A 6,322-nucleotide genomic window follows, 5' to 3' on the forward strand; every position below is an offset into this window, starting at 1 on the left:
TCTTTTCCATTGGAAGCATCTGTAGTTGGGGGGTGACCTGTACAAGGCGATTCTATACTGAGAGTGTCTATCCTTGGAATGTCTGCATAGGGGCATGTCCATAGTTAACTGCATTGAAGCACACTACCATACTTTGCAGAGCACGGTGTTTCAAAAATAGCATGCATTTTTGATCTTTGATGTGAAAGTCATACATGAGTTTCTATACTGTTTCAGCACCCCCTAGAGGTTGCATCCTTCGCGGCTGATCTTTCACCTAGGCAGATCTCCGCTTGAGGCCGATCCTTCTAGGGGACTGGAAGAGTATGAACTCTGCACTGTTGTCCCGTCTGTGTGCGCCGTCTCGACTGTAAAACGGAGAAGAAGGTATACCCCTCTACGGAGGACAGACAGCAGAACCTTTTTGACCAGAGCATCAGCAACACAGCAAATGTGTGTGCAATAATGGTTTGTGTACTAAGCATTTTGTTTTGTGGGTGGGTCTTAGTTCAGGGGTTCTGTACTGGGTGTGTCTATGGAAGGGTCTGTACTCAGGAGGGGTCTGTACTTATGTGTACTGTACAGGGTGAATCTGCATTAAGAAGGTTTAAACTGAGGGGGACTCCACTTGGTTTTCCTGCAATGGGGAATCTGTACTGGGGATCTGTACTGAGGGGGACTGCACTGCGGGAGTCCTTACTGGGGAGGGTCCGCACAAGATGTCTTTACTGAGGGTTGTCTTTTTTTCAAGAGGTGTACTGGGGTGTCTTTACTAGTGGTTACTGGGGATCTGTACTAATGGAGGGGGGGTGTGATTGGGATGAATCTGTACAAGGTGGGTCTGTTTTGCATTGTCCAGGTCAGTAACCAGATCTACACCTGTAGCTCTTCTACATATTTTGCCTATCTGCACTATAATCGCACTATATCCACTAGAGCTTTTGTATTTTTCAGAGTAGAGTAGAGCCTGGTCAGAGAGGGATTATTTTGACTCTGTTGGCCACCTTAAACATGTATTGAAATACATGTGAACTAAAAATCCCTGTTGTGGAAAGTTTGCTAGAAAGAGTTTAAAGCAGTGGGCAGAGGATTTATTCAGAATTTGTAGTCTTTACTGAAGGGGGTCTGCTCTCGGATGTCTTCTCTGAGGAATGTCAATACTTCCAGGGGTGTACTGGGGTGTCTGTGCTGAGGGGTGTTTGTACTGGTGGTTACTGGGGAGTCTGTTCCATTGGAGGTGTCAGTAGTTGGGGGTGACCTGTACAAGGCGATTCTGTGCTAGGAGTGTCTATCCTTGGAATTTCTGCATAGGGGCATGTTCATATTTAACTGCATTGAAGCACACTACCATACTTTGCAAAATCACGGTGTTTCAAAAATAGTATGCATTTTTTATGTTTGATGTGAAAGTCATACAAAGTTTCTATACTTTTTCCTCACCCTCTAGAGGTTGCATCCTTCGCGGCTGATCTTTCACCTAGGCAGATCTCCGCTTGGGGCCAATCTTTCTAGGGGACTGGTAGAGTATGAACTCTGCACTGCTGTCCCGTCTGTGTGCGCTGTCTCGACTGTAAAACTGGGAAGGAGGTATACCCATCTACGGAGGACAGACAACAGAACCTTTTTGACCAGAGCATCACCAACACTGCAAATGTGTGTGTAATAATGGTTTGTGTACTGAGGGTTGTGTTTTCTGGGTGGGTCATTAGTGCAGGGGTTCTGTACTGGGTGTGTCTATGGAAGGGTCTGTACTGATGTGGACTGTACAGGGTGAATCTGCACTGGGAAGGTTTAAACTAAGGGGGGCTGGGACTTGGTACGTTACTCCAGTGGCCTGATGTCACCCGTTCTGCCCTTGCTCCTGAATATTAACAACCCTCTTTTCCCTCCGGGTTTAGATCACCCAAGGGCGTTTTCTTGGTGGGTGGCTAATGGTTTCGCGCAGGTGAGACACTTTTTTTTTATTTCTCGGTCTTTCCCCACCTGGAATTTTCTTCGGGTGTCCCGGGATATTCCCCCAGCCGAATTTTTTCGATATCTTCAATTGCGGCACTGGCTGCTCTCGCTGCGGGGCACATCTGCTTTCCCATACCAGAAATCTGCCTTTGAACAGCTTTGCCAGCAGCGTCCGGGGCGCCCCGGGCCTTATCTCCTTTCTTTATGCAGCTCTGAACTGACACTCGTCGCATACTTCTCTTTCATATGTTGTTCAGTGGGAGCGTGACCTGGGAGTGGCTGTGGATCCGGAGGACTGGAATAGGGCCTGGTCACTCATAGCTAAATGCTCATTCAATACAACCACGCTGGAGGCTGCCTATAAGGTATTGTTTCGTTGGTATTGGGTTCCGGCTCGTCTGGCCCAGGCTAACCCACATGTAGTGATTGATGTTTTCGGGGTTGTGGCCTTCGTGGCGATGTATTGCATATCTGGTGGTCATGCCCGAGGTTGGTTCGTTTTTGGTCTCCTTTTCACTTTATTCCATCTCTCCATACGCCGGGATACTCGGTATGCTTTGCTTCATTGCCCCATACCGGTCCTCTTGGCTTGTCAGCAGCAGTTGGCTTCCTATTTGTTTTTATTGGCCACTAGAACAATTGCTTAGGCCTGGAGGAGTCCGTTTGTCCTTTTTCAGGGGGTGCGGAATCGTATGACTACTATGATGATCAACGAACAGATGTCGAGTATATGCAATGACTCCCAATGTAAATTTTTGAAAATATGGGAGCCATGGTTGCAATACGCCTTTCCCACACCCCCCCCCCTCGCTAGTAAGAGGATGTAATGGCGTTTGGCATTGGCGTTCGGTATTGGCGCTCTTGGACCCCTGCTCTTTGGTGTTTTTTTTTTTTTGTTTTTTTTGGTGTGACAGTGGACAGCTGTCTTTAGTTGTGATAGTTAGAGTTACGTTAATGTTAGTGTAATTTATGTGCCATTGCTAGCCCCTGCGTGGGCGTACCTTTTGCCTTGTTGGAGTTTGAGCACTGTTTTCTCTATTATGCCCTTTTTTTTTTTTATCGGTGCAATTGATAGCCCCTGCACGGGCGTGTTTTGTTGCCTCTGTTTTATACTGTTTAAAATTAATAAAAATCATTGAAATATAAACTAAGGGGGGCTTTACTTGGCTTTTCTGCAATGGGGAATCTGTACTTGGGATCTGTACTGAGGGGGACTGCACTGAGGGAGTTCTTACTGGGGAGGGTCTGCACCAAGATGTCTTTACTGAGGGTTGTCTATACTTCGGGAGGTGTACTGGGGTGTCTGTACTGGTGGTTACCAGGGGTCTGTACTAATGGAGGGGGTTGTGATTGGGATGAATCTATACAAGGTGGGTCTGTGTTGAATTGTCCTGGTCAGTAACCAGACATGAACCTGTAGCTATTCTAAATCTTTTGCCTATCTGCCCTATATTGGCACTATATCCACTAGAGCATTTGCATTTTTCATTTTAGAGTAGAGCCTGGCCAGAAATGTATTATTTTGACGCAGTTGGACACTTTAAACATGTATTGAAATTCATTTGAACTTAAAATCCCTGTTGTGGAAAGTTTTCTAGAAAGGGTGTAAAGCAGTGGGCAGAAGATTGATTCAGAATTTCTAGTCTTTACTGAAGGGGGTCTGCTCTCGGATGTCTTCACTGAGGAGTGTCAATACTTCCGGGGGTGTACTGGGGTGTCTGTGCTGAGGGGTGTTTGTACTGGTGGTTACTGGGGGTCTGTTCCACTGGAGGCATCTGTAGTTGGGGGTGACCTGTACAAGGCGATTCTGTACTGGGTCTGTCTATCCTTGTAATGTCTGCATAGGGGCATGTCCATAATTAACTGCATTGAAGCACACTACCATACTTTGCAGAGCACAGTGTTTCAAAAATAGTATGCATTTTATATTTTTGATGTGAAAGTCATACATGAGTTTCTATACTGTTTTAGCACCCCATAGAGGTTGCAGCCTTCACGGCTGATCTGTCACCTAGGCAGATCTCCGCTGGGGGCCGATCCTTCTAGGAGACTGGAAGAGTATGAACTCTGCACTGTTATCCCATCTGTGTGCGCTGTCTCGACTGTAAATCGGGGAAGGAGGTATACCCCTCTACGGAGGACAAACAGGAGAACCATTTTGACCAGAGCATCATCAACACAGCAAATGTCTGTGCTGAGGGAGGTTTGTACTGGTGGTTAATGGGGGGTCTGTTCCATTGGAGGCATCTGTAGTTGTGAGTGACCTGTACAAGGCTATTCTGTACTGGGAGTGTCTATCCTTGGAATGTCTGCATAGGGGCATGTCCATAGTTAACTGCATTGAAGCATACTACCATACTTTGCAGAGCAGTGTTTCAAAAATCGTATGCATTTTTTATCTTTGATGTGAAAGTCATACAGAGTTTCTACACTGTTTCAGCACCCCCTAGAGGTTGCATCCTTCAACTAAGCAGATCTCTGCTTCAGGCCGATCCTTCTAGGGGACTGGAAGAGTATGAACTCTGCACTACTGTCCCGTCTGTAAAACGGGGAAGGAGGTATACCCATCTACGGAGGACAGACAGCAGAACCTTTTTGAAAAGAGCATCATCAACACAGTAAATGTGTGTGCAATAATGGTTTGTGTACTGAGGCTTGTTTTTTCTGGGTGGGTCATTAGTGCAGAGGTTCTGTACTGGGAGGGTCCGCACCAAGATGTCTTTACTGAGTGTTGTCTATACTACGGGAGGTGTTCTGGGGTGTTTGCACTGGTGGTTACTGGGGATCTGTACTAATGGAGGGGGTGTGTAATTGGGATATATCTGTACAAGGTGGGTCTGTATTGCATTGTTCAGGTCAGTAACCAGACCTGCACCTTTCATACTTTTATAGATATTTGATGTCTTATCATTGTCAGGTTAATTTTATGTTTGGTCTTTAATAGACTAGGTCAATCCTTTTGCATTTATAGTTGATTGTCATTACCTCCAACTCATGCTATGATCTGCATCTAAATCCATAAGTATCTTTCCTGTTTGCATATTTGACAATGGGTTAGGTCTTGATTGGCATTTGGATGTGGAAGTCTACATTACTGTTATATCAATTACTTGTGTACTGACATCAACTAGTCTGTTATAAATTATCTTTTTCACTTTCCTAATGAAAACTGAAATGTAAACATAACCGTTTTGTGGACTGTATGATAGGTGCGTAGAAAATTATTTACATTTATGCTATATAATATATTGTATAACCAGCAGGTGGCAGAAATAGACAGTTTTTTTTCACAAAAAAAAAATGTATACTGGAAATTAACTTTTTGTCAGTTTACCACTGGGTGCCACTGAGATCACTTAGCAACCTCTGTCTGTCTTTGATATGGAAATAATATCTACCCTCATTCCAGGGAAAAAGATTGCTCTCTATGGGAGAATTAGGTGACGTCTCTAGTTTTAAAGGGAAAATATATTGTATTTTTAAAGAGCACATATTTTGAGTTATTATTGCACTGATGTCCTTAAAATATAATTTGATGTTAGATTTACATTTAAGCCATATGCACACAGGGCTTAAATAATGCCGCTTTTACAGGCATTTTACTTTTTTATTTCACCCTCTCTATGTTACCCTATGCGACTATGCACATATAGAGATTTACAGGCGTATTAGAAGAGGAGCATTTAGCGGCTGACTAAAAAAAAAAAAGCTTGCACATTCAGGAGAGGAGCTTTTGGAGCTGCCAGGAGCAAAGGCATCCAGGGGAGGAAAAAGAATGTCCTGTGTGCATGAGGCGTTACATGTTTGTTCTCTAGGTGTGTTCCTCTTAACACTGCTTCCAGTCCATAGAGCAAACACCTATTTTCTAATTGTGTTCCTGCCTCCTTAGATTATATTCACTGTGCTCTAAGATTCACCAGACCCAGAACACTAATAGCAAGTGTAATTTTCTAACTTGACTTCTGGGCCAACTCTTTCTGCTCTCCTTCCCTTCCCATTGGTAGCTGATGCTGCTTGTCATACTTGGGGATCAACATAGTGGTGAAGAAGACAGGAGGATGTGGCCCAGAAGTATGAGCTGGATCCTGTGGTCTCTACTTTCACTTTGCATTTTGGAAATCCTGGAGTGTAGTAAAGATGATCTATGGATGTGAGCAGGCATAAGGAGAGGTCTGTTGTATGGTTTGGGGGGCTCATTGGGAGGCAACAACCCCTAGGAGAGTGCCAAGAATAACGTCTGAGATAATAGACATCACAAAGAGATTTCACAATTTTATGGTGCCATTAACAGTTATATTATGGATTAAAAAAAAATCCTGTAGATTGTGAGGTGGGACCTACATGGATCATAATTGCTTTTCCAGTACATCCCACAGATGTTCAATTG

Source organism: Staurois parvus, unplaced genomic scaffold (assembly GCF_062004578.1).
Source record: "Staurois parvus isolate SC_StPar_1 unplaced genomic scaffold, SC_StPar_1.0 ptg000106l, whole genome shotgun sequence".
Lineage (NCBI taxonomy): Eukaryota > Metazoa > Chordata > Amphibia > Anura > Ranidae > Staurois > Staurois parvus.